Below are 10,017 nucleotides of genomic sequence, written 5' to 3' on the forward strand. Positions count from 1 at the left end.
TAAAAAAGCAGCTTCATTAAAAAAAAAGTTAGAAACTTTATAAAAGCTTGCTTGAGAGTAAACAGTAGTCCCCTGCACCAGTGCCGACTCCCCCAAAAACTATTTCTTTCATTCACAAAGGCAAATGGCTTACCACTTTATGTGGGAAGTTGGTAACATTTCAGTGTTTTGCGACAGGATGTTGCAAAACATTGATACATACTGTTAGAAATGGGGTATTTGGTTGTCTAGGGTATGCACCTAAGCCAGGCAGAGCCCACCACTCTAGTCAGGGCAAGTAAGTTACACACCAAAGAAAACATGTGCTCACCCTCTGGTGGCATGGCCCGAGCAGTCAGGCAGGCTTAACATCAGAGGCAATGTGTAAAGCAAATGTGCAACACACTCATACAGCAAAGCAATGAATACACCACAAAAACAAATCAAAACGGGATTATATGATTTAAAAAAAATTATATTTCACATAAAACCAGACCAAAACTACATGAATCATGAATAATGTGCAGACTAGGCAGTTACTCACATAATATTCATTATCTTGGACAATGCAACGCAAAAACGACTTATATCAGAAATTACTTGGGCCATGTAATGCAGCAGAAAAGCATATCAATACCATTAGGTAAACATAGGCACTTGAACCCCTGCACTCCTATAGCAAGGTTACTGTAATCACTATGGCCTGACTGAAGTGAGTGCATAGCATTTGCATGCCTACTCGACGTGATACAGTTATTTTCAGATTACCTTCTCCTGAAGGCAATGAAAGTTCCTCACGGCTGTACCCTGCCGTGCTCAGGGACCTCCACTGAGGTTTCTCCCCAAAATGCTTACAGAAGCTCAAATTCCCCCAAGGGCTGTCACACAGAGTAAAGGGGGGCAGGAACATACTCACTCTCACTGTGCCCTTGCGCAACTGCCTGCGAATGCGGGGTGCAGCTTTCCAGAAGCCCAGGGGCATATTATCAAGAAACGGCGTTAAAATTATCGCCGCTTTAGCGGCAGAAAACTGCTGCTAAAGCGGCGATAATGGGATTGATAATATGTCCTTGAGAATTCCAGTAGAAGGCCAGGTTCTGGTGTCAACATGGGCTTCTATTGGAATTCTCATGGGCATATTATCAAGCCCATTATCGCCGCTTAAGTGGCAGTTTTCTGCTGCTAAAGCGGCAATAATTTTAACGCCGGTCTTGATAATCTGCCCCCAGTACCTTTTGTGGTGCCCGCTCTGGGGGGGAGGGGCATGGGTGTGAGGAGCAAACAGGAGACATTGCCTGGTCCCTTGCTCCTTTTCAGACCATGATATCCAGCTGGCCTTGAGCATACGGTGCATTTACTTCAGCCCTCTCTCAACAGGGAGCATATTGGAGACCTCTCCCGGTCTTGTGTTGCCATGCCCTGGCACCGCATGTTAGTACAGCGTGCTGAGCTACCGCAGGCAAACAGTAACTCTTGGTAAAAAGGTATGAGGCATCATCAAGGGAACCAGTCCGCGTCTGGGATTGATCAGTTCTCAGAGGCATCTTCTCGCCTGATCTCTGATGCAGGACTCACACGGCCCTTCTCTCTGATGCTCCGACAGCCGTTGACCTCCTGGTTGCTTCAGCAACCCGAGTGTGGGGCAGGGAAGCCATGCTCCTTGTTTTGCAGTAGTTGATGACCTTACAGGCGAGGAACAGCTCTAAGCCCAGGTATGGGTGTGAAGACAGAAGACTAGAAGGGGTTTGCCTGTCCCTTGGGGAGAATAATGAAGTGCTCATCACATGCTATTTGAAACCACCAGGAGCAAATAACAGCACTCACCCTGCACTAACTTAGTCAAGAACCCTGTGCCAGACTCCTCAGCTGCTGAGTCCCATGGAAGGGGCAGACCAGGAGAAGCCTAAATGGCACTGGGATTCTGTGAAGAAGCCCACATGCCATTAAAGAACACTAGGGCACAGAGCGAGGAGCAGGCAGGCAGGCCAGCACATAGAGTTACTTTTAGCAGAGTGGCAATCACTCCAGCATGCCAACAGGCAGGATGCCAGCACAGCAAAGCAAGTAGTCCAAATGGCGCTTCCTCCTGGCATCACAGCAGTCCTCTAGCAATGTGCAGTTTGTAGAGCCAGCAGCATCTGATTACAAGTCCATGCAGTGTCTCCAAAACATGGCGTCAAAAATGTCTTTGATGAAGGGGTGATCACAAAGGAATCCTTAGAAGTGTGCAACAATCCCTTTAGCCCAGCCCTAGATCCAGACGATCAGTAGGTGGTAAATCAGTCCTTTGTGTGAGGGCAGTATACAACCTATACAAATGTTAAGTGTGAACTATCTCTCCCTCTCACAGCCCAGGGAGACTATCAATACGCAGACGAATACAGATGTATCCCTTGTCATATCCAGCCCATCCTATGTTGTGGCTGTCTAAAAAGTATGCACAAAGTGTAGCTGTCACCCAGCCCAGATGTGTATTAGAGTTAGGCTGCAAAGTACAAAGAGTCAAAAACACAGAGAAATACCCACTTTCTAAAAGTGGCATTTTTAAAATAGTGATGTAAAATCCAACTATCCCAGTAAGTAGGATTTATCACCAGCATTCCAAATATATAAAACGTGGCCATGTCCACTCCTTTCTTATCAGGAATGACCTTTTATTAATATTTAAGGAAATTCACAATCCTAGCCTATGAGAGAAGTAGGGCTCACAGCAGTGAAAAATGAAATAGACTATTTGTCACTACCAGGGCATGCCACACTTAAAGGCAGATGTCCTACTTTTTACTTCCACAGCACCCTGCCCATAGGGCTACCTAGGGCCTACCTTAGGTGTGACCTATGTGTAATAAAAGGGGAGTTTAAGGCTTTGCAAGTAGTTTTAAATGCCAAGCATAGGTGGCAGTGTTGCAAAGTCTGACTGTGCCTTGGGCAACCCCAACTTTTTGCTGACTGGTACTGGTGGTAACTGACTGTCCATGGGATCTGCCTAACCAGTGCTATACTGAAAAGACACATTGAATTCAGTGAAAACACCTACATACCCTAGGGTACACTATGAGTTAGGGTATCCCTATGATTGGCACAACCTCCCCTATAAGACCCTAGTACATAATAGGGCTGGGGCATTACAACTACCTTTAAGACTCCAGCTTTTCTGCACTTGCATGTGTGGACTGCTGAAGCCTGAGGTAAGTTTAAAAGCAGACCTGTGTTGCAGAACTGCTTTTAAAATGCAAATTGTGCCCAAATATGACTTTGGTGTTTGGGACACTGACAAACTGCTACACTACAATGGTTCGGCATAATAGGTACCCCCCCAGGTCTTCCCTAGGGTTGCCAGGGGTGGGGGCCAGGTATTTATAAGGACACGAGTTTATATGCTCTGCGTTTGGTGAAATTGCGCATTTCACTCCCAACATTGTGGTAACGTGCTTCCCAAAATTGTGCTAGGAGCACTATGGAGTGAGGATCTGCAATATTTATACATATTCAGAACCCCTTAGGTCTCCCCAAAGTGTTATAGGGGTGGGGGATCCTGTAAGATATAGGCAGGGTCCTTATAAAAGATGTTTTATAAGCCCTGATGTTGGAGAAATTGCACAGTTCATTTTCCCCATTGCAGATCTCTAGCCACATAGGTTAGCTTATTAATATGCAGCGAGCAACGGCAGACCGCAATGACCGCACCTCCCTGCTGTACTCCTCTTGTGGTTATTTGAAAGTGATAACAGTTGGTGTGCACATGCAACTCCTGCACCTGCCATTGATGGGTGCCAACTGCCAAGCAGAATAAAAACTGAACCAACTTGGAGAGGTGCACTCCCAGAAAGTCATATCAATAAGTAAGGCTGACTTGTTCCTTTAATCCAAATAATCCTTTCTTTTAAACATCATCTGACAACATGAGCTCCAGCGAACGCGTTTCGTTCATTAGAAAATGAACTTCTTCAGGGCTGAAAGTTACAATACATAGATAACATAAAAATACACCAACATATAGTTTGACACAGTGTTCAACAATGTTACAAAAATGACTGAAACACAAAAAACTAAAACAAGGACTTGTGGCAAATGACACATGCAATTATAGATGAAAACAACCATTTCTCAAGGTGAGTGCATCTCATGCAACACACTCCACTGGACTAGAAAGCTTGCTGGCATGCTCGTTGTTAAACACTGGTACCAATACTGGTACCCTATTGCTAGTCACTGTGGGTTGTGGTTTGAGTGGTGTGACTTTAGCAAAAGTTTCTGTTAAATGAAATGGGTAACTAATCGGGTTGTTAATATATACAAGACCAGTCGGACGTGGTGAATGCGTGGGATAATAAATTAAATTAGGTGAGTGTACAACTGTGGTGAAACATTCAAACCCAGAATAGCATGGAAACGGGGGTGGCAGGATGGGCAATCTGAATCCTAAGTTCGGAATGATTGGGAGCGGTCAAAGCGCCAAGATGTATATTTCCATTGAAGTAAAAATGTTAATAAAAAAGGAGGGTGTCTGTGCATACCAATGATAATTAGACAATAGCTAGGAAGCAGTGGTTCTTAGTTCCCTAAGGGTTGCAATTAGTGGGATGAAAAGCATACAATAATAATGCTCTTTGTAGTCGTCCCAAAGCACGCATGTGTAGCACGTGCAAATTAATGCATCATGCTGGGCCACCTTGAGAAGGGTCTGGAAGCGTAATCCTGAAAAGGGCAGAGACACAGTATTAAAATAGTACGGTGAATGAGAACTACCCAGTCGGGGAGAAAGTGAAAAGAAAGTTATGCAAAAGATAATCACTTGCGCAGGTCATGGCCGTGCCGCACATGGACGGTGCCCGAAATGGCAGGATGACGAGGTCTGGAAATGATGAAAAAGCCCTGGTGGTAATGCGATGGAGATCTAGCAAAGAGCCCTGGGGACCCTAAAGGAAGGCGCGAGGGCACTGCCGAGTCCGTAGTTCTAAAGACACATACTTCATCTCCCAGGGATACAAGCAAACATCAAGGGAGTAGGAGAACCAAAGTGTCCTGCTGCGGTGATGGCAAAGGAATGAACACAACCCCATTGTTTGAAATGCCGCTCTCTGATGTAGTGTAGCACAAAGGAGTGAGAACATACAACAAACTCAAGTGATACTCTGTTTGTTGTAGGGGGCTGGGTGTGAAACGCCTATGCGTTTGGCTGCTGAGTGTAAGGGGGACCGGGAGTCCCTGTTGTTGTGCGCTCTGCGGGGGTAAACCGCTCTAGAAAACACAGAGCCGAAACGTAATAACTCTTAAACAGATTAAAGCAGATATAAGGTGGGTGTCGCTGTTCTAACTGGGAGGATAAAAACTGGATAAAACAGAACAGCACTCCAGACGCTGTGAGCGACTAGTGCCTGGGATAACGGAACAAAACAACAAAAAAATTAAATCATTTTATTTTTTTTATTTTTACTTGAAGCGCTGCATGTCAAGACCTGTCCTTTACGGGTCACCAGTGTGGGACGAGAAACACTGCCCGACACGTTTGCTGTATATGCTTCAAACCCACGGGAAGGCAAGAGACTGAAGGAGGGAAGAAGAAAGAATAGCGGGGACATCCAGTGGCTCGCGGAAATCATGATTTATCCACTGATTATCCGGAATGTCTGACAAAATTGAGGGTCAGCATATGCTGATGGGACCATGGCATGTTGGAAGTCATGGAAACCAGGAAGCTGTTCAATCCCATGGAAACACTAAGCAAATGCCCGTAGGCAATGACCATGCTGAGTATGCGAGGGAATGGGAAGGTCCCAATGAGTGAAGTGAGAGGAAAGAAGGAGGGAATAGTGTTCGTCGAGCCAGTACTTGTAACCCAATAATGATATTAAATATATGCATGAAAATAAAGAAAAGTAAACTAAAATTAAACTCGAGAATGCGTATGGACTGCAGCAGTGGGACGTGAACAGTCACACTGGGCCCTGGTGACTGTGCCAGTTGAAAACTGCTAGTGACGCTGTGTAAGGAAAAACAGCTTGCTGGGCCCAACAAACTGTGCATTGAGAGAGAGGTAAAAGAAAGATGATGCTTAGTCCATAGGACTCGGTATGCCCAGGTGTACACGCTTACAGGGTGATAAGCGTGTCTGCGTAGGGCTGGTAGAAGAGGATCTAAGAACGTTAAGTGGGCCCGTGAGTCGGGCATTGGATCACAGAGATCTATTAGGAAAGAATGAGGGGGAGTTTGGGATCCATACCGTTAAGTCAGGATAAGGGTGCACACCCGATACCCAATGGTTGGGCCAGGGTTGGGTAAAAATCACGATGACCACTTGCTGCGAGACAAGGTGCAGTGTCTCAGTCAGTGTATTTATGTCAGAAAATAGTGAAACTCGTGGTCAGTGTTGTGCCCTTTTCTGACCGACTCTATTCTGCAAATCCATTTGGCCTCTGTCTGCCATAGTGTCAGTTCTCTATCCTCCCCTTTGTTTGGTGGGATATGGTCGATACCAAAAAAACTGAATGTGACTTCACCCGCATGTGTGGCATGATAGTGCTCAGTCATGGCATATATGTCATCACCATTTATGATAGCCCAGCGGTGTTCTTGGATTCTTATTTTCAAATTGCGCACAGTGCTGCCCACGTATATCATGCTACCTGGGCATTCAAGAATGTAAACCACGTACCGATTGTTGCAATTAATGAAATGTTTGATTCTGTGTACAAATCTTGAGTTGTAGCAAAATTCTTTCCGCTTACTCTGGCCCAAGCAGCAAATGTTGCATTTGGTGCATGTGAAGAAGCCTTGGGGATCTGTGGCAACCATGTACTAGTGGTTGCTTTATGAGTTGTAATGTAGCTAGGACATAAGGATCTCCTCAGAGTGCGTCCCCTCCCATAAACCAATGAAGGATTGTTATTGATGATGGGGCAAAGTGTGGCAATTTCCAACAGTAGGTGCCAATGTTTTTTAAAAGCCTTGAAAATCCTATGACTATGTGCTGTGTAGTTGGCGAAAAATGCTACCTTTTCTCTATGTTGGTCCTTGGCGTGATGTTTCCCTGTTTTCCTGGATGTGCTTCCCCGAGTGTGTCAGACCTGGATAGACTCAATGCCCTCCGCTCAGTCCAAGATTTTGTGATCGTAACCCCTTTGCTTGAAACTTTCCTTGATATTGGAGATATTCTCTTTGAACCCATCCTCCTCACTGCAGTTGCGTGTGCCGTACCATTTCGCCATATGGAATATTAGAAAAGACTGAGTTAGCGTGGGCAATCCCTGCGTGAAGTATGCTGTTGCAAGCAGTTGATTTCCTGAACAGTGTACTGCGTACCAGCCCTTCCTTGAAAAAAACTGAATGTCTAGGAAATCAATACGTTCCTTATGATGCAGCACAGTGAGCTGAACATTAAAGGAGTTGTTGTTGAGATATGTCAGATACTCATTCAACTGTGCTTCCAGACAAATGATATTGTTTATGTACCTCCCCCAGTAGACAACGTACTTGGTCCAGGGGGAGGCACATGTGCCCCAGGCATGCTCCCTCTCATACCAGCCCATGAAGAGGCCGGCAAAAGAAGGAGCAAACCTGGAACCCATGGCAGACCCACGTAGCTGGTGGTACCATCTTTCTTTGTGTTTGAAAAAGTTATTGGTGAGTATAAGATCAATCATGTCCATGATCATGTTGTTGTATGAGTAGGTGGTCTGCCCCCTCTGTGTCTAGGTAGTGACGAACTGCCAACATGCCAAAGTTTGTATGGATACAGGTGTAAAGTCCTACTACATCCAAATGACAAATCTAAGCTCATCAGACCGTGGGAATCCCTCAAACTTCACCAGGATGTCTTTGCTGTCTTTTAAGTCGGCTGGTAAGTTTGTGACATGTTTCTGTAGGGATAGCTCTAAAATTCTGACAGCCGTTCTATTGGAGACCCTACCCTTGAAATGATGGGTTTCCCAGGTGGGAACTTGCCTCCCTTTTGCAGCTTTGGCAAGATGTAGATGCACTGGAAGTGTGCATTGTAGTAGTGTAAGTACCTAAACTCATCCTCTGTCAATAAACATTCTTTCCTCCATTCTGAGAGTCTCTTGTTGATGGTTACTTGTAGTGTAATGATGGGATTGTGGTTGGTTGGTTCATAACACTGGTGGGCATCTAGCTGTTAGGAAATCTCACCCATGTAGTCCTGTGTGTCCATCACCACCACATTGCCACCCGTCAGCCTTCCTTATTACAATGTTGGTGTCATTTTGTAGTCTCTGTAGGCCTTCCCTTTCTTTCCTAGATAAGTTAAACGGGTGGTGTGGTGTGTGTTTGTTGGTGCTCTCCAACTTCCGTAACTCCTGTGTGATATTATCACTAAATTTCTCAATGTTGGGGTGAATGCCACTGTGTGGGACAGACTTGAATTTACATCTAAGGCCTGTATCTTGATTGAAATTCTCGCTGATATCCAGATCATTTAGGATAGTCTGCATATCGGTTATTTCATCATTCTCAATAGACAATATTGTTTCGACCTCTCGTATCTTCCCAATCGTTCTGTGCACTGATGGTGTATTCAATACATTTATGACAGGTTTGGCAGGTGCTGTGAAAAAAATTCCTTTAATTTGAGTACACGAAGGAATTTGTATAAATCAATGTGAACATCCACAAGGTCACCAAATTGTGTGGGGCAGAAACCAATGCCCTTCTTCAAAACATTACATTCATGTTCATCCAATTCCCTGCCTGATAAATTAATGATCTGTAAGACTGATTGCTAAGATGGCATAACAGTTAGACGAGTGATCCCCCTCGTGGTGAAAACCCCTGTCTGCTCTGGGATGTTGATGGCTGCTAGTTCTTTTTGGGACAGAGTAGCATTGAATGACTGTCTGCTCTTCCTCCCTGGACTCCCGCCTCTCCTTGTCCTTTTGTGCTCTTTTTTGGCTGTCTGTCGCCTATGCGCAGTCTCTTCAGCTCCTTCTGGAAGTTGGTGGCACCCTCGCCTAAAGGAGTCTCAGGTTGTGCCGAACTGGAGGTGATGCTCTCACTGGATGCCAGTGAACTACTGCTGGCTGATTTGTTTTCTAGACTATCTTCTCTGCCCCTTTTTCTATCCTCGGTGCTATTGGAATTATCATATTTTTTGGCAAACGTGTAGATTCTGCCATCTCTATAGTCTCGGTCATCCCTCTTAATTTTACGCATCTTTTTATCTCTGAGGTGTTGTTGATGTTCCTCTTTGACCTTGTTAAGGATGGCATCATTTTCTTCAACCAAATCCTGACACTCCATGGCTTTTATTTGTATCACTAGATCGTCTATTTCTGCCTGTAACTTCAGTCCCTTCTCATTAGCATGTTTAACCAAGATTTTCATCATTGTGAATCATGCCCCTTCCAAATTGTGTTCCCATTCACCCAAAAGATCCCCACACAAGTCCTCGAACGTTGGAAAGATTAAGATTCGGAGGCCTTGGGGGATTTTTTTGTTGTCCATGTACTGCTGCAGGGTTATGCCATCCCACCAGCGGGCAAGCTCTTGTTTCTTAACCCTTTCTAGTTTGATAAAACATGATCGTAGTCCAGTGTTGCGTTGTTCGTTCGGTAGTGTGGCAGCCGCCACACTGAATCCTTTTCCAAAAAGGTCCTGAGCTAGCTCTTTTGTTCTGTCGATAAGTTTTGGCATGTCTTTAGGATGCGCAGGTGAGTGCTGACTGATCCAGTGAATCAATAATATGCAGCGAGCAACGGCGGACGGCAATAGCTGCACCTCCCTGCTGTACTGCTCTTGTGGTTATCTGAAAGTGATAAGAGTTGGTGTGCATATGCAACTACTGCACCTGCCGTTGTTGGGTGCCAACTGCCAAGCATAATAGAAACTGAACCAACTTGGAGAGGTGCACTCCCAGAAAGTCTTTTCAAAGAGTAAGGCTGACTTGTTCCTTTATGTCACATAATCCTTTATTTTAAACGTCATCCGACAACATGAGCTCCAGCCAACACGTTTCGTTCATTAGAAAATGAACTTCTTCAGGGCTGAAAGTTGCAATACATAGATAACATAAATATACACCAA

The sequence above is a fragment of the Triturus cristatus genome, chromosome 5_2 (assembly GCF_964204655.1).
Source record: "Triturus cristatus chromosome 5_2, aTriCri1.1, whole genome shotgun sequence".
NCBI classification, from domain to species: domain Eukaryota; kingdom Metazoa; phylum Chordata; class Amphibia; order Caudata; family Salamandridae; genus Triturus; species Triturus cristatus.